Source organism: Cavia porcellus, unplaced genomic scaffold (assembly GCF_034190915.1).
Source record: "Cavia porcellus strain 051 isolate PalLab524CR breed Dunkin Hartley unplaced genomic scaffold, mCavPor4.1 scaffold_6, whole genome shotgun sequence".
NCBI lineage: Eukaryota > Metazoa > Chordata > Mammalia > Rodentia > Caviidae > Cavia > Cavia porcellus.
This window is the reverse complement of record NW_026947489.1, coordinates 1392682-1411781: the sequence shown is the minus strand read 5'-3', so window position 1 is coordinate 1411781 and position 19100 is coordinate 1392682. Positions and strand designations below refer to the sequence as shown.

The following is a 19100-nucleotide window of genomic DNA, read 5'->3' as shown; positions in this document are numbered from 1 at the left end:
TTCTCCTTTACATCGCGCTCAGATGTGCAGTTAGTTCGGGGTTAATTCTCCTCCCGTCCGGCTTTCTTTTTGCTGAAGGAGTTACTGCTCCCAGGCGAGGCGGTTCACTGTCCTCTGCGGCATGAATTGCAGGTCTCCAGAGGCCACCTCCTGCCTCTACAGGACATTTTTTCTTACAATCTTGCTGTTTTAATTGCACATACATTTTCGACTCTGTTATTTAAGAATTATACCCTATATACTTCCCAAGGGAGTTTTGCGGGTTAGAGACAGAGACAGCGTGGAGTCTAATTAGGAATCTAGCTTAAAACAGGACCAAGGGTGGGCCCAGGGAAGGACGACGGCGCAAGAAACTGCCGGAGTCACGGACATAGGGTGCAGGCCCTTCGCCCCTTTCTGTGAAGACACTGTGAATCCACTTGCACACCCTCCCATGTGAATCCGAGTGCGGCCTCAAAGTCCTTAATTCTGTCCTCAGGTGTCTCGGCTGGTCAGTCATAATGAACACGTGACACCGCTGAGCCGGAACTGTGGAAGCCCCCCCATCAGGGCACTGGGGGGGGGGGAGCCTCTGTGGGGCGGGGCTTCACGGGAGGCTTTGAGTCTGCGGGGTGTGGCCTTAAAAGGATTATGCCGTGTCTTCTATTTCACGTCCTGGCCACCTGGGCCAGCAAATCATGGACCAAAATCTCCAAACCCGCGAGTCATAATGCACCCTTGTCCTCTATAGCTTGTCCACTCAGGTGTCACAGCCATGAAAAGAGGGCAGCACAGACATGAAGCACCGTCCCGGATGTGGCGAAGAGTGAGGAGCCTTATCTCTGCTGCTGACCTCTGTGTGACCAGGGCCTTTGGGAGAACGAGTGTGAGGACCCTGGAAGGCGCTTTGCCAGGCCGATCCGGCTGTCCTGCGGTGGGGACACCCACTGGGTTCTACGAGGCGGTAGGTGCTCATTTTATGGACGGGCCCACCTAGTAAGCCAACGGGCAGCCCTGCATTAGGGAGACCAGGGACAGCTCTTCCCCTGAGCCATCTGTGGGGTGAAGGGCGGACTGTGAGGATGCAGAGCAGCCCAGGTCCCCGTGGGACACCACTTCCAGCGTCGTGTTGCTCCTTCTTGTCTTCTGTCATCTGCTGGCCACTTCCCCCCTCAGTGCACACGCTCTTCTTCACCTCAGAGCCTGACCAGGGCCGGGTCCATTCCTGTGTCCCTCACTTCTGCCACCTTGCATTTAGCCTGGGTCTAAACTTTCTCTTGTCTAAACTTGTTTCGCTGTGGAGCAGAGCAGGATTCACGTGGGCCCTGTGGTCTGGCAGTTGGACTGTGTCACATCACACGCTGTGACTGCAGACACTTAGTGATGTGATAGAGAAGACCCAGGGCATTCTCACCTCTTAAGAGCCATTGTTTTTGTAGATATGAAGAAAAACTGAAGACAGGTTGCAGAGTTTAAAATCTATATTTTACACAAAAGTGTGGAAGTCTATTTTGGGGAATTCCTTCACAGTGTAGCATGGGCCATCATCGGGCTGTCGGTCCAGCCCTTCGTGGGGACAGCATCTCCCTGGTCCTTCTGCAGTGCTGGCTGAGTTGGGGTTTCACCCTCCTGGAGGTCACTTTCCTGTGGGGTAACCAGCCCAGCCATCCACCTCACCTCTCTGTGGTTGGCCTGAGCTAGGATCTGAATTCAAGCCTCCACTTCTTGTGATGATGGTACCTGATTCCTTCTTGTGATGCCCAAGATTTAATACTTTGTTTCTCAAGAAGTAATTTTTTCCCAATGACTAGCGCCGTCTTTGTGAGGAATTTGTGTTTCTTCTCAGCCTTACTTCAGCCCAAAGTGGTATCGTGAAGCGTTGATCCTGGTCTCCTGTGCGGTCTCCTCTCTTACTAACTGGGGAATCCAGGCCCTGTTCCTATAGGCTGCGTGGTGACATCTCAAAATCTCTGTGTGACTTTGGATTTCTCCGTAGGCACAGGATACCATGTCAGCCCCTCTCAGGACAAGTGGCTGTCCTCCTGTCACTGTCATTTTGCTTCCTCAGAATGTGTTCTGGGCTCTTCAGGCTGCTCCTGACAGCGCCACAGCACTGAACGGGGTGGCTTGTAGTTTAGACTCAGTGCTCTGTCACCACTTGTGAAATCCCAGCTCTCCTGGCAGCACAGGCCCTGGGATGGGCACAGTGGGTCTCCTGGGGAGTTGGCGTCCTCAAATATTATAAATACTGATGACTGCTTGCTACCTGAGCAAACAGAAGTCTGATTAATGTGTCTCAAACTCCCTGCGGACAGATTTCCTGTCCTTTCCTGTTCCATATTCTGCCATGTTTAGGATGTTTACATTTTGGTTTCTTCAGTGAGTCTTTGGACAATGCACCAAGTTTGGGAATTTTGTCAGTCAAATGGGTTAGGGTTATTCTGCAGGAGTAAATAGCACCGAAATCTCATCTGCTTAAAGCAGTAAAGGGTTCTCTGCTCTCATGCTCCACATCTGCCCAGTTTGCTTGGGGAAATGTCTTCATGTCACACCCTTGCCCTAGCTGGCTGACTTGAGTGGCAGATTCTTTAATTTAGAGCCGACTTTGCCTTTTTTGCCTGTCCTCCTTTTTTACCTAACACTTTTGGGCAGAGATTTCAGGGTCACCTAACCCTGGGCTTCTTTTAACTCAGACTTGCACCAAGTCCAAGACCTGAGTGCTGATGCCACCCGAGTCAAAGGGACCTCAGGCGCCAGACAAACCCTGACAGCCTAAGAAGGCGTTAGTAAGCAGAACGCGTGTGGAGAGTGAAGGATCATGGGAAAACCATGCAACATAAGGTCTGTTCTGTTCTTTTAAAAAAATTAGCCAACTGTGTCTACTCCTCCTGTCCCCTGTCAAGGGTACCCTCTTCCTTCCTTCCTTCCTTCCTTCTTTCCTTCCTTCCTTCTTCCTTTCTTTCTCTTTTTTTTCTCTCGCTCTTTCTTTTGCCTTTTTGAGACAGGGTCTCACTATGTAGCTCAGGCTGGCCTTGGCCTCATGTGTAGTTCAAGCTGGCCTTGAACTCACAGTGATTCCCTGCCTCGGCCTCCCAAGTGCTGGGATTACAGATGTGTACCACGATGCCCATGAGGTATCCTTTCCTGTAGCATCAAGCATTGTGACACCAGAGGTCAGGGTCGGGTCTCCTAGGTTACAGAGACTGTGGACCATCCCAGCGCATAGCTGACAACAATCCACTCACACCTGGCAGGAGGACAAAGGTGACTGTTGAGAGTCTGGCTAAGCCAGGAACTAGGATGCACCCATGCTGCAAAAGGCAGGGCTTCGGAGGGCAGCTCTGGGGCAGAGGTGGCAGCCCTGAACCTTTGGAACTGAGCTGCAAGCCAGAAGGACAAGTGACAGCCGTAGAGGGGCTGAGGAGCCAGCAGAAGCCCCTGTGAGCCCCGGCCTCGCACACAGGTCCTGCCATGGCTGTGATGACTCAGGAGCTCCCACACTTCACACTGCCCAGGGCTGGGCGGGGGCGAGCCACTCTAGCTGTGGGTGCTAATGTGGGTGCCAGGTGGGGTGTGACAAGGGATGTCATGTGTCAGCTTATTTATAGAGGACTAAAAATGACAGTGCCTCCCAGATGCAATGACTGCACAAAGCCCCACAGTGGCCCAGCGTACCCAAGAGGTGCTTCCCGAAGGTCCTAAAACTTGTATGGCCTCATTAGTGAGAGGCACAAGGGACATCTGTTCTATTTCTGGACCTTTCTGGTTCCTGCAGAGTAGACCAGGCACCTGGGAGGGACCTGGACTTAGAAGGAAGAATGGGTGGGGGGAGGGAGATGGTCAGCTGCCAGGGCAACAGGTGACACAGTGGACTTGTCGCCTGTGGTGGGTGCACCGGGGCTCTTGTTAGAAAGTAGATTCAGACCCCCAGGCTGTGGGTAAGGCTGAGCACGCACAGTTCTCACAGCTCCCTGGGGCTCTGCTGCTCCTGTTGGGACCGTATCTGAAGGGGTGTGGATGGGTGAGGACCGTAGTGTCCCATGGGCTGGTCAGAGAGAACAGGTGTGGGGGTTTGCAAGGGAGGCAGGCAGGGCCAGTGGGAGGAGCAGCAGGTGATGCCAGGTGGAGGCCCTGGTGGCCTGGGGGAGGGCCGTGGGCCGGGCTTGGTGTCTGGGTTGGCCTCTGCCTCGATCTGTCACTTAGTTAGTCTCTCCAGGCGGAGTCTCCCCGCTGGCTGCCTGTGCCAAGGGTCTGAGGGGCGTCTGTCTGTGGCTGCCGTTCCTGTGGAAAGGAGCAGAGGAAGCAGAGAGACCACAGAGACAGGCGAGAGATGTGTGCTGTGACCACGGGACCAAGGCCAAGCTGCCAGGGCGGCAGCTGGAGAGGCCCTGGGGGAAGAGCTGTTTCTGCAGCGGAGAGAGCCAGAGGGGCCAGCCTGGGGCCTGCACTGTGGAGGAAGGTGACCCTGCCCTGTGGAGGGGGGTCCTCGGGCCCCGCTGAGGAGGGAGGAGACCAAGGCAGGGGCTACCGGCTAGTTCCAGAGTAGATGCTGGGCAGCGAGGCCGGCCACCAGTGCCTCCTCCCACTAACGTGGCTGCAGGAGCTGCTTTGTGAGCAAGGCCACCCTAATTGCTCTCGGAGGACCCTTGGCATCGAGGCTGCGCTGCTCTCCCAAGGCCCTAAAAAGCCTCTCTGCTTTCGGTCTCTTTTCTGTGTCTCCCACCCACTCTTTAACCTGCTGGGATCGAAGTCCTGTCTTGGATCTGGGGTCCTGTCTTGAATCGGGGCTGGCTAATCAATGGACGCCTTTCTGGATTTAGAGTGTTTGGCTCCTGACGTGTACTTGGTAAGTCCTTTCTGCTCCGACCTACATGATGCTGTTTTCCTGCGGCTCTCCCCTCCATCTCCGACATTCATCCTGGGCCTGCACAGTGAGCTTTTGGTAGTTCTGGGGATCAGACACTTCCCATGACTTCCAAACTGGACTCCTGTGCCTTGATGTCTGTCTTGAGCTCAAGGAAACTGCATTTAGTTTCCTGTTGGGCACCTGTCTCCATCTGGGTGTCCTCAGGCACCTCAAACACAGCTTTTCCAAGGCGGACCAATTACGGGTCTGAAAATCCTGCTCCCCTGTTTGGATGTAGGTTTTCAGTGAACAGTAGAACCGTCCACTGGGTTCTCCGGGGCAGGCCCCAGGAGTCATTCTCAGGTCCTCCTCTCCCTCAGCTGCCCACCCCTGCCCTGCCAACACTCCCACTTCTGCCCTGTGTCCTCTCAGCCACTCTGGGCTCCTTCCTCCCCTGGCCACCACAGCCTCCAGACACACTCTGCTTCCTGCTTCTCCCCACACCAGTCCTCCTGGGAATGTGCTCCAGGAAGCACAGGTCCGACCCACATCACCAGCCTGCTCTGGGATCTTGGGCATCTCCTTCCCCTGACCTAGAAGGTCCTGATGTATTTATTGGGGCATCTGGGCTCCCCAGGGTTCTTCCCACATGAAATCAGGATGACCTGAAGGACCTCGCACATCCGTCCCTCCGGTGTGGCTTTGCGAGCTGCAGACTCTGAGTCTCCAGAGTTCTTATGTGGAAAGTAATACAGAATGCTGTAGGATTTCCTAAGAACTTACGCATATACCTTTGTTTACACTCTGAGCGTCATAACCAGCATAAGGTTGGTTTTCAGCCCTGTTTTGGAGACTGATCTTAAACAGGGCTGGGGCATCCAGAACGTGAAGTCTGATGCAGGGTCATGTGCGTACTCGGCGTTGTCTGTGCCCAGATATGATGCCAGCATACAGCACATGGAACATTCTAGATGCTTTGAAGGGCTAGCATGGGATCCTGGGCACGTGGGACAGGGTGTGCTTCAGGGTTTGTCCACTCCTGTCCTTCGTCTGCTTCCCGTCGTGTGTGAAATGCAGTTTCGGGAGCTATCCTTTGCTGAGTGTATGTTTGTGATTTGTGCAACAGGGTGGTGAATGCTGAGCCCCATCTCTACAATGAGATGTAGATTTTCCACTTGGAGTCAAGTCCTTCATTTCTAAACGCTGAATAGGATGGTACTTTAAAAAGAATTCCAGATGGTTAAATTAGGAGGCTGAGGCTAAAAAGAGACCAGCCAAGATTACTCCCAGAGACTTTTAATTTGGTTGTGAATGAAATGCATTTCCCCCTATTTCAAGCATGCCACTTCCTATTCCTTGTTCCCCAAATCACCCCAAACTGAGACAGGGAGCCTCTCTGTGCCCAGCCCTTCCTGCCCTGCCCCACGGGATCTGTTTCTTTTGCCGATTCAGGATGAGCGCTCTGTGTAGGTAAGGTGAAGTGTGGCGAGGTGCCTTCCTGCTAACCGCGTCTGCTGCAGTGTTTGCGTTTAATTTGTTAAAGAAATATTTTAATCCACTAGGAAATTATTTTAATGTAAGCAGTAATATAGAAGGCTGAGGTGAATCATTTCCTCCCAAATTGTTAAATAATTTCTAACACCATAATACTTCTTTATAATTTGATAATGTTTGTCTGTATGGAATTGGCTCATTTTTCTGTTGTGTTATCTTATGTATTCCTTCCAAAAATGCTTTTACTATAGTGTTAGGTAGAAAGATAAGTCCAAATTTTTTTTCATATATGTATATGCACAATAAAAATACTCAATGAAAACCCATGATAGTGTTTGTCTGAAACACTTTTATAATTTTCTCCATCTTCCCATTTCCCAGTCACTTTTGAAATCTTCTCATATCCACAATGATGGAAAACGAATTTATTTCATTGGAAAAACGCCTATGTCCTCGAATGGAGTCTGGTTCTCTAATCTCCTTGTTAGTGTTCTGTGTCTGAGAGGCCCGCCTTTGGTTCCGAAGCACCTTCCTGCTCTCTCCATTTCTGCACGGTTCCTTGGTGCCTGCACAGCTGTTACCTGGCCGCAGGGCAGCTGCTCACCTCGGCGCGCCCTGGCGGAGCTCCTGCCTGGCGCCACTCAGGCCCACATGGGAGGGCTCTGGCTTACAAGGCGATGGCGTAGGAGGCCCCGTAGATCTGAGTCGGCCGGCTGGGCTGCTCCTCTGTGTACCCCAGGGTTCCAGGCATCCAACCGCTGGCCTAGACCTTGCCTCTCTGGAGTGCAACCCCCGCTCGCACCAGAGCTTCAGAGCCTCTGGGCGTCTGGAATTCCCCCTGGACCCTCTGCTCCCTGCAGTCTCCTCCAGGCCTCCCTGGAGCCCAAGCTGCTTTGGCGCACTGAGGCATTTGCTGGGTCCCCAATCCCCTCTTAGAAGCTGCCAGGGTTTCGCTCCAGCTCTTTTCTGAAGACCCCAAGGGTAATTTCGACACCCTGACATCTATTAAGTGTTTATATTTTGTCTTTCTGGTCATCTCCTAGAGAGCAGGAGCCGACAATGCTAAGGGCTTCTCTTGCCTTGACACTTTTTATGTGCTAGACACCATGCTGAGAGCTTCAAACACACATGCATTTCGCATAGCCCAGTGGATGTGGGCTGTGGTCCTTCTGGATTTTTGCAATGGACTTTGACCCTCTCTCTATGGAGAGGGCTGCATTCCAGGACTCTTTTTGGGGTGTTTCTTGGACAAGCAGGCGCAAGTCCTGCCTCCTGACCGGCTCTATGGACCATGCATGATTGAGCCTGGTGTGTGTTCTGCGTGTGTCCTCAGGAGAATGCCAGGGGTCCAGGGTTGTGCCAGGTGGCATAGAGGTAGACGGGGATGGCTGCTTGCTGGCACAAAGCCAGATGCACAGCATCTGTTACAAGAGCACCGCAGACCAGAGGGGCAGAAGCCCCTTGTTTCCCTGGACTTTGCCCCCATCTCAAGGGTCAGCTGCAGGGCCGGCACAGAGCAGGAGCAGCGGGACCAGTGCTGGCCAGGCCTGTCGGATGGCGAGCCCAGCATGCCCCCTTCCTGCTCCTGTGCAGCCGCTCTGTGGGCCCGACGCTGATTGTGGCAGCATCGTTCAATCGTGGCTTCCTTTTCTCTCCTCAGTCAGTTGGCTGTGGACCACTTTCCAGAACAACACTGAATAAAAGCGACCCACCTGGTGGACTGGCAGGCTGGGTCTGCATTCTGGCCACATCACTGCTCCAGGCCTCAGTTTCCACATTGGCTAGGGGAGGAGGACAGCATCAGCATGGCAGGGTTTGCAAGCAATGGAATGAGTAACTCAGGGTGCTTGGTGGGGAGCGATCTGTCCTGAGTACACCACGACTGATGGCGATGGTCACAGTGGACAAGTGTAGGGAGTCGGGAGGAAGGTGACAGCCACGGAGATGCCTTTAAAGGCCATGAGGAGCACTGTCCTGACGTCTGTATGACCCACTGCACACACATTGCCAACAGCACCGCGGCCCTGGGGACAGTCCTTCTCGGCTTCACAGACGAGCCACACGATCCTGACGATGAAGAGTGGAACCAGACCAGGACGCAGCTGGGAGCTGTGGAGCATCAGCGAGATCCTTAATTCTGCAGCTCTTCAGCTTCTCATTTATAAAGGAAGGACAGGTGGCTTCGTGTTGCAGGAATCACACACGCTGGCGATTTAGGGAGGAGAGCTCCCCGCTGCTGTCATCTACTGCAGCCTCGATGCTCAGGTTTCTGTGGCTGGTGGTCTGCTCAGTTCTGTACCTGAGAGCCCTCAGGTCACAGCGCTGTCCACGGCTCAGCTGAGGCTGCAGAGCCCTGCGTGGCCTGCTGGTCACCACGGCAGAGTGCATGGGATGCCCCTGCCCTTGCTGTGGGCTCTCGTCCTCCAGGCAGCAGGCCAGATGGGGTTTCCTCATCACATCCATCTCAGGACCCAGCAGCACAGTCAGATGCTGCGAATTCTCCGGAGCAGGGGTCTGGGACAGCGTGCACATGGCCCCTCTGCCACAGTCTTCAATCCAACAGCCACAGGGCCAGCCCAGCTGGGTGCAGGGACAGGCATGCCCCACTGCAGAGGGCTGGAGGTGGGGAGGGGTGTTTGTGAGCCACATGCGGGTGCCCCTGGCTTCCCCCTTCCCACCACCTCCTCTGGCCTCATCCCAGGGAAGACAACGTTGTCTTTGTGACTCCAGGATTATCTGTGCTCCATCCGATGGGTGACTGCCGTTTGCTTGTCTGAGTTCCTGCTGTTTAGAGTTAAAAGAATGGAGAGAGAGAGAGAGAGAGACAGAGACAGTGAGAGACAGTGAGAGACAGAGAGACAGAAAGACATATACACAGAAGAGGCAGGGTGTTTTGCGGTGATGGTGATGGGTTTCACTAAAGAGTCCTAGAACTGTGGAAGCTATATGAGGACGGAAAGAAGAAAGGGGCTGTAAGGCGTATTTATTTATCTTTCTGAGGCAGAATTTCACTGTGTAGTTCAGGGTGGCCTCAGGCTCAGGGTGATCCTCCTGCCTCAGCCTGCCATGCCGAGTGCTGGGATGACAGGCATGCACCACCACAAGGAGTTTGCTTTTAAAATTAAAAATTATTTTAAAATTTCTTGTGACTGCTGGATCCTATTTTTGAACCCGACTTTGACTGCAGGTCAGGTCACACTGGGTCTTGGAATTTGTTTGCGTAGTGCATGTGTCCTGGGTACACCGGCACGGGCACTGGGTAAGTGAGGTGTGCTCCCAGGGTCTGTCTTACACCCGGCTGCGGCCCCTGCTCCCAGGGTCACCCCACGGGTCCCTCCTGGGGGTCTGTGCGGGGGTCCCCCATGGTGCAGAGCCCTTTGCACAGTCAAAGTGTGATTCTGGGCATCACTGACCTCAAATTCAAACGTGGCCCAGAAGGTGATTCCGTTTTGCTCCTTCTCCAAGCCTCCCTGAAGACCACGGATCCCGAGAAAACTCAGAAACACCAGCAGCGCAGGCAGGGCGCAGCAGCATTGGCGCAGGAGGGGGTTTTGTGTTTCTTCCACCCTTTCATTTTTCTACTTGGACAGTGTCGTTTCTTGTCACCGGAGACAAAAAAATACACTTTAAAACCACCCCGGGGCGTTCACTTCCAAGTGAACATTTTAATAAGCATTTCTAATGGTACCTGCACTTTTTTCCCTTTGTCCAGTACTGGCCGCGGCTCTTTGCTCCCTCGTGCAATTTCTCATGTAATTTCTGCCTTTCTGCAGGAATGTAAACCCACGCCGTTGGGGGCATGGGCTGTTTTCTTTACCACTGAGAAAGTACCTGGCACAATCAGGGTTTGTTGAATGAATGTCAGTATATAAGTGAATTTTTCTTCTGATTTTTTGTAACATGGGGACTGTTGCTACCATAAAATATCAAAACGTCATTGCTTGCCTAGGTTCATCTCAAGACTTACAAAAACTTAGAAAACAGAAATAAGAGTTGAATGTGAGTGTTCTTAATGAAGCACAGTAAAAAGTACAAAGCTACCTTTAAGGCTAATTTAGAGCTTTGAAAGACTGCATATGACATGATTGTGTTGACAGAGATTGAGAAAAGGGGTCAGAGCACAGAGAGATAACTGAAGGTGGCATGCAGGGGTCCCTGAGGCGGAGGGAGGGAGTTCTGGCCACTGGCCCCCATAGGGAGTGCAGCCTCACCCCAGCTGCGGTCACAGCTCCCAGGCACCTCCTAGCTTGTGTGCTGGGTGCTGCGAGCCCGGGCCTCTTGGGGAGGAGGTCGCCGAGCCTGGCAAGTTCCGAGGCTGGACTTCACTGGCCGGCCTGCGGCCCATTCATTGTCTCCACGTGCTGAAACTTAACCAAAGACCAGCATTTGCCACCCTTCAAGACATCTTAATGCACCTCCTGCAGTCTTAAAAGGCCATTTCTTTCTAATAAATTTGTTTTTCCACTGTGGCAGTGTCATTAAAATAGGTTTATAGCTTCTCTTATATAGTAAGAAATTTTAAGGGACATAGTAATTCAGACACATAACTCTAGGATCTCTGCTGAAGACGAGGTTTTCCTCAAAAATCCTTTTTTGTATATTCATTCTTAATGCAATTGTAAGACTGTTTTACGATGAAGGCCGGCATTTTCCATTCCTAACCATAGTCTTGTTTTGCTTACACGTGTGAAAAGAGCTTGTTTTATATTGTTAAATTCCCTTTAATATTCAAAAACCATCTTAAGGTTCCTGAAAGGTGAACACAGAGACCATACTTTTAAGATGAACTTATTCGTGGTTCTCAACCCTGGCTGTGCATTAAAATCACCTAGAGACGCTTTAGGCGATACCTACCTACTCCAGCCCGGGAACAGTAAATCGAGATCTTTGGGGAAGGTTTCCATCTCACGCCAAGGATGCGCACCGCTGAATTACGGGACCTTCATAAGAACTTTCATTGTCTCTTCTCAGCACTGAAGGGATAGTCAAAGCTCTAAAAACTCAGTTGAAACTTTCTCTTTGATGGATTTTAATTATTTAATTTTCTAAAACATAACTCAAAGTCATATATATACGTATACACATGTATATATATATACATGTATATATATGTATCCATGTATGTATATATATATATGTACGTATTTGTGTGAATAATGATTTTTATTGTTTTTGGAGCTGGGGGTTGCACCTAGGGCTTGTGCGTGTTAAGCAGGCGCTGTACCACTGAAGTACCCCCCAGGCCATCCCATGATTTTGATGTTATGTATAAGTTATGGATCGCCTAAATCAAGCTGATTATTATATGCATAACATCACATATTTAGCATTTACTTTCAGTGAGTACATTTGAATTTACTCTTTGGTTCTTTTCATTTAAAATAAATAATGATATAAACGTGGGAAATAAAAGTAGCAGTACATACCGAAGTCACTGCAGTACTAAGGGGGGCCCGGGGGGCCAGGCAGGAGCTGGCCTGGGTGGAGGTCAGGAGGCCGTGTGGTCCATGGAGCCCTCAGCATCTGAGCTCTGGAGCTGGTGGACAAGGATTCTCATCTCCGGGTCTTTCTGAGCTGGCACAACCTCTGCCCGAGAGCTGCTGCTGGCCCTGCAGCCTTTCTCTCTGCCTCAGTGGGCTTGGGATGCCACGGACGTCAGAGGACGGCAGGCTTGGGGATCAGCCTCGGTGTGCGTCCGGCCAGGAGCTGAGGAAGAGGTGAAGCAGAGCGGGGGAGGCACTTGACCTCTTCTCCCAGCTCGGGGAGCAGCTCCTCAGCCGCCCCTCCCTCAGGACGCAGACCGGCTTTCTCACCCCAGGCCTGTGCTTTTCTCCCTGGTAAGGAGGACACTTCAGGAGTTCTCCCATGGGAATCTCCTCCCTTAGAGGGGCAACACTGGGTCCTGACACCGAGGAGACTCACACATGGCGTTATAGACGACAGGATGGGTTCTGTCGAGGCTAAGAGGGTTGTCCTAGGGTGACTGACTGCCTTTGTTTTGCTTCTGGTCTCTACTTTCTTGAGTCACAAAGTGCATGAAAGGGGACCTTGCCTGGCCAGGAATCAGCCTGGTTTTGGGCATTTCTAGTGGCTGGGAAGGTGCAGCACTGAAGTCCTCCTGAAAGTCCCTCTTCATCTCTCTAGTTTCTTGGAGATTCCACAATAGAGGGGGGTGACCCTGCCTACCCCGTTGGGTGGAGGTGTATGCCACACAGGAGCTCGGGTCTAGGAGCCGACTGTCTGGAAAAGCTGGCACTGGGGGCTTCCTCAGGAAGGGCAGCCTCGATGCCTGCCCTGAACACCCTGGCTGGACTTCTGCAAGGCTCCCAGCTGAGTGGTTTTCAGTAGTGGCCAGGCTAGGGCCTTCGTGTGCTGAGCTTCCTGGTGTCTCCAGGTGCCTGGGGGGTGGACCGGGGAAGACTTCCTCTGGGCTCCTTGGTGTCATGTCTCCCTTGGAGGCTTGGCCGTGGGTGACCTCTGCTGGGGCCTGGGGTATGACTGGGTGCCTCACTGCCAGCCCTGGGAAGACCTCCACTGGGCTTCTTACTGGCCCCAGATGCCTTGTGGCCAGTCGTGAGGCGTGCTGTCCTGGGTCCTTGGCGTGGCTGGGCTCCTGGTGGCCATGTCTGGGGAAACCTGCTCAGGGCTGCCCTGGACAGTCGGGTGGTATCTGGATGGAGTCAGTCATCTTCCCAGTGGTTCATAGATGCCTTCCCCACCTGAGGTCCTGAGGCTGCAGCTTCGGGAAGGGCAGAAGCAGCTGCTGACCTTCTCTGGCCAAGTGAGCTCAGGAGGGAGTAGCTGTCACTAGATTGTCATACCTGTTAACGAGAGTTCCAAGTTCTTTTTGGACCGGTTGCCCAAGAAATGAGGTCATGTCTTGAAGTCCACAATCTGAACGATTACCTCTGATATGAAGACCCGATGGCCCATCTTTGTCTTTATAGCAAAATAAATCTGTGACTATTTATTGTATTATTTTTATTCATCTGTCCTCTCCATCCACCTGCCTATCTGTCTGTCTGTCTATCTATCTATCTATCTATCTATCTATCTATCTATCTATCTATCATGAATATAACCGGGCATCCGTGTGTCTAGCTAGCTCGTTAGCGATCCTCTGTTATTTACTTTTACAGTTACTGAGTCTTGAGCCCAGCATCCTCAGACTTTTTCTTTCTGAAAGATTTTCAAGAATAAAGTACCTTGTTCTTAATTATCATCACCATGTTGTAAGATGGTGGTCTTAAATTTTTCCTTCTCTCCAAGCAACATGCTATGTCCTTCGATCAATTTCTTCTTACCCTGCCATGCTAGCCCTGGTAAGTACCTTCTGCTGCCTAGTTCTGAACCCAAGTGTGTTAGAGTGCACATGTCAATGTGAACACGTGGTGCTTATCTTTTGTGACTGGCTTATTTTACTTTATTAGTTAGGTTCATCTATACTGAGGACTCCCCTCTTCTGCTCCCCCTTCATCTCTTGTGGGACTGCATCCTCAGCCCTTTTATTTCTTCTATTTTGAGACAGTGTCCTGCTAAGGCACTTGTCTTGCTAACTGCCCAGGCTGGCTTACGCTTAGAATCTTCCTCTCTCAATCTCCTGGAATGCAAGGATTACAGGCAAGCGCCGCCATGCCCAGCTTCTATTGATGGACACTAGTTCGATTTTGATTTTACGTTTTGCTTATTATGACTTGTGCTGAATTGAACATGGGAGTGAAAATATTTTTCAACATACAGATTTCATATCCTTGGGATAAATACCCAGAAGTGGGACTGCTGCTGGCTTATGCTATAGTTCTGTTTTTGGTTTTTTAAGGCCTCGAACTGTCCACCATGGTGGCTGCACTGATTTGCATTCCCACCCAGGGCACCAGGGCCCTCTTTCACAGCCTCACCCTTGCTTCTCTAGGTGGAGGTCGCCCTGGACATTCACCGACAGGTGTGCAGCTGTCTTCTACAGGGTGAAAACCATCCACCAGCAGAGTCCCAGGGAGCCCAAAGCTGCTGACCCTGAATGTAGGTCATCCTCAGCTGCTCTGGATCCTCTAGAAAGGAGCATTGATCCTGGCTTCTGGTGTTAGCCTTTGGCTGATGCTTGCCTGGATTCTGCTCATTTGAGGCCTCTTCCTTTGGACACTCAGGTCCTTGGCCCACTCTGCTTTCTTTGCACTACTACACGATTGACATAAAAAGGAACTTTCTCATGGTTGTTATAAAGGCCTTGAGCCTGTATGATCAGGGGCAACCCCTGTCCATCTGCACCTGTGTTGAACACCCCTCTGGGTGCCTGACCTTGCTGAATTTTGATGGTATGAGGGAAGAATGGTATCAACATTTATTGAGTGCTATGTACTTGCATTTGTGATCTTATTTAATCCTCATGTCAGCCTAATGAAGTTTATATCTTGGTCCTATTTGTTTGGGAAAGAAACTGAATCTCAGAAAAGTTAAGTAAATTGTATAGCCAACCTCAGAATTCTACCATTGCAACTCAATGTTTTCTGCACATTATTGCATCTTTCAATGTTTAAAATAGACAAGGTAGACAAGAACATTGTGAATTTCCAGTGGTTTTGAGGGACACTGGGAGAATGAATTACTAATCAGCCCACAATTTGTAGGTAACTCCCAGCTGGGAGGAAGTTACTGTGGTGACTGGTGGATAACATTTAGGGCAGTAGTAGAGATGCTGGGGAGTTAGAACTGATAAAGAGTGCTCTAGTTTCCTGTGGGACCCAAAATAGAGAATTCAGTGTGGTTTCCTGGGGGGAAGTGAGTTGTATTTTGAGATCTGTAATAAGAGTTGATTGCAAAGTGGCTGGGTTCATGGTGGACCTGAATATAGAATCTTTCAGAATGTGTTCATGTCAAAAAAGGGTATTCAGGAGTCAATAAAATACATTCCATAGAGCAAGATAGCAGATAGATAAGTAGCAAGTACCCTGAGGTATGAGCAGGGACAGTGCAGGCTCTGGGGGTCTTCACCATGTTAGTGTGTGCTGCATGGTCAGAACCAGTTCAGGACAACTTCAGGGGTTTCTCTGAGAGAAACAGCTCAGATGATAGAATTTAACAGCATGGAGAAGACCAGACAAAAGGGGAGGGATTCTCATGACCCAGGAAGAAACTAAGGAAAAAGAAAAAAGAAAAACATGGTAGAAGGCTGGAGCTCTCACCAGATGTGCTCTCACCAGAGCCGGTCCAACTTGTAGTTGTGTGGAAGTCAGGGATTGGTGAGCCCGAGGACTTCAGTGGGAGGATGCATCACAACGGAGAATTGAGCTGGCATGGAGATCTGCACTGGCCCACAGTGAGTGCTTGGAATTGGTGCTCCAGCAGAAAGAGGAGACCAGCTGGGCAACTTCTTGGAATTGGGCAGGACGGGCCTGAACTCGGAACTGTAGTGGCTTCAGTTGGTTGCTCGTGGTGAGGAGCATATTGTTGGAAATGGCTTGGACTGGGTCCTGCCCCTGAGTGGGACCCAGAAGCCAGGGACAAACTTACCCCTGAAGTTGTCCTGAACTGGTTCTGACCATGCAGCACACACGGTGAACATGGTGAAGACCCCCAGAGCCTGCACTGTCCCTGCTCATACCTCAGTGATTAACAGCAAACTGGAGAGGGCAGAAATCCCTAGCCAGCACACTTCAGAAAAACCATAACCAACAAGGAAAGGGGCTGGGACCTCCACCATACACCTGTATGAAAGAAACCAGAAACATGACAAGAGGAAGAAAGAAGAAAAAGCCTCTAGCTGTCAACCCAGAGAATATAGGTCCAGGAGAGGTAAACACAGAAGAGACTGAGGGCAAGCAAACATGCAATATCAGAAGCAGCATCAGCTGACATAAAGTAACATCTTCCTGACATTATAGATGAACTCAAAACTGAAATAATAATATAAGTTAAGCAAGATATAAGAAGATTAATAAAAGAAATGCTAAACACTTCCCAAGAAGACAGATGGAAAAATGGAGGAGCACAGAAAAAGGAGGGAAACCTTTGAAGAAGAATATAAAAAAATATAGAATACATGAACACGACACACTTCTCAACACAAACCATCAAATAAACAAAAGCTTGGAGCAAAATATTTCAATCCCTGAAAGAAAATAAACTCCAACCCAGATTTATGTACCCTAAAAAACTCTCTCAAAATTAATGAGAAACAAGATGTTTCCATGACAAAGAGGAACTGTAGGAGTTCATGACCACCAATCCAACCCTACAAAAAATACCAAAAGATCAGAGAGAGAGAGAGAGAGAGAGAGAGAGAGAGAGAGAGAGAGAGAGGAGAAGGGAAAAGAGGAGAGGAGAGGAGAGGAGAGAGAAACACCAGGGTTTCAGAAACAGTGGTAGAGAAGCCTCAATGAATGGGGAAGACAGTGGAATGAAGGGGAAAAGTAGACAACCAATGACAGAAAAATAGCATAGCAGAGATGAGGCAGAGACGGTGGTTATAATCTTTAACACAGATGGCCTTGATACACTAACAAAAAGAAACACAGGCAGAGTAGATCAGGAGATAGGGTCCATCGAGATGCTCTGCATAGGAAATATAATCAACCTGAAAGAGGGTTTATAGTCTGAAAGTCAAAAATGAGAAAATAATGCTCTGTGTGACAGAGAACCAGAGAGAAATAGGGACAACTCGTCCAGCACCTGCAGATAGGTTGGAAAGACATGACACTTTAGTGCAGTGGAGAACTACTCAGCTATAAGGAAGGAAAACGGTTGAGGCCTTTATAGGTAAAGGAATACAACTTAAGATCAAGCCCAGGGGTAAAAAGGTTCAGAACCACTTTAGGTAAATAGCAGGTTGCCTCCCTAATCTAAAAATTAAAGGAGTTAGTGGGATCCAAAATGTATAATGCACCTGTGAAAGTGAAAGGGGAGGAATTGTCTAAAAAAGGAAGGCAGAGGACATTGTTAATGATTTAAAACCTACATTGTTCTCATCGCTCTGTTTAGTTTGTTCCAGTCTGTTCCAGTCTGTCTACTTATACTAGACTTAGGGCACAGACAGCTTTTCCAAAAATAGCAGGATATACTGTGGTAACCATCCTTAATTTCTTATTAACTTACTCTGAAGCCCTGTATTACTTAAACTGTCTTATTATGGCTGATCTTATTTGAATCTGGTTTGTTAGATCGCTGTCTTGTCTTGACTGATTTTATCCAAATCTGTTATGTTTGATAGTATCAAGTCTGAGAGTACAGGCAACTACTCTGAAGATGATAAGATTCACTAGGATACCCGTTCTCGTTTGACTATTACCTGCTTTTGAAGTCTTATAATGTCTGCAATGTTTTGTTTTTAATTGATATTGTTCTGTTCTGTACTGTTATGTTCAATTTTACTATGCTTGATGATATAGACAATTCTATGGAAGATAACAAAAGACATCATAGTAACCATTGTAGATCACCTTGTATTGTGGTTTTAATCATGTGCTACACCCATCCTTTTGTTTTGAATGACTCTGTTTTGTGTCATTTCTCATTTGATTTTGTTCTTTTCAAAATAAAAATTTAAAAAATACACTCCATATACATTCTTCATGGGATGTGTGTGTACGTGTATGTGTGTGTGTGCACCCACACAGAAGAGGGTGGGGACAGTAGGGGATGGCACTGGAGAGGGATGCTGGGACACAATTATGCAGGGTCATAAGCCAAAAAAACCTCTGAGGTTTATTAGAAGAGTAACAAAGAATTAGTCACAGTGTAAATAAAGAAATAAAATGATGCATTTGTTATTTTAAAAATTATCTGGACAGCAGTGTCAGATCAGATACAATAGAGACTGTGGCCAGGAGTCAGTTAGAAGGTCACAGAAATCTGGGCGCACTGTGATAAGCCCCAGCCAGGGAATGGCTGGGCAGCCAGGGAGTGGACCCTACTGGGCATGAGGGGCAGTGGGGAGGACACTCAGGTAGCTGGTCATCCTTGGAGCTGGTTCAGGTGGGGGCAGATGACACTGACATTGACTGGGCCATCCTGTGTAGGGAGCCTCAGTAAGTGGTGGAATGGGACCGTCACTAGGAGGCTGGGTGTGCAGCTCTGCTGGCCGAGGGCGGGCTTACGGTTTGGGAAGACAAGAGAACACAAGTGTCAGTTGGAGCACTCAGGGAACACATGCGAAGGAAAATGAGAGCCCTAGCCTGCAATTTTAACGTGACTAACATGTTAAGTGTGGGTACAGGATGAGAAGGCCAGGAAGAAAACTTTGAAGAAGTGGGCAGAGTTGCTAAAGAAGGAATAAGAGATCACAGTGTCATGAAATCCAGTCAAGAGACTATTGTAAGCCTAAGGAAGTGGTTAAGGTGCTGAGCTGCTGAGAGGCAGGTAGACAGGGATGGGCTGCCATTTTGACCGGCACATGAAGGTTCTTGTTGACCTTGACGAAGCAGGTCTGAGGTGAGGGCAGAGGCCAGGTGGATTTCGAGGGAGGAGAAAAAGTGAGTAAAGAAAGATGTTTTAAGAGGCTGAAGGGAAGAGGGCAACAGCTGGGCTGTGAGAATCTGAGGGAGATCTTGGCAGTTGTGTGTGGGGCGTTAGGATGAAGTGGAGTTGGACCTGAGGAGAAGGAAAGGAAAGGGACTGATCATGGTGGGAGCCTGGGGCTGGGCTTGGGCAAGGGGTGGGCCCAGACATGGGAGGCCATCAGTGGGTTTACATAGAAAGTCTAGGGAAGAGGAGCTTTATCTGCCCTGTGTGCTGTGGCCGTGAGTGTTCGTGCTCAGCAAGTCACTGTGTCCCCTGAGATGTGGGTTAA

The 19100-nt window shown here is 49.8% G+C and overlaps 1 long non-coding RNA gene across 1 annotated transcript; it reads left to right on the top strand.

Annotated features, from left to right (window-relative positions):
• Positions 1-667: 667 nt before the first annotated feature.
• Positions 668-18889, top strand: LOC134476341 (uncharacterized). The gene is made up of 3 exons (XR_010047885.1): positions 668-943; positions 2673-4825; positions 7980-18889. It is a non-coding gene; the product is annotated as an uncharacterized LOC134476341 (long non-coding RNA).
• Positions 18890-19100: the final 211 nt, after the last annotated feature.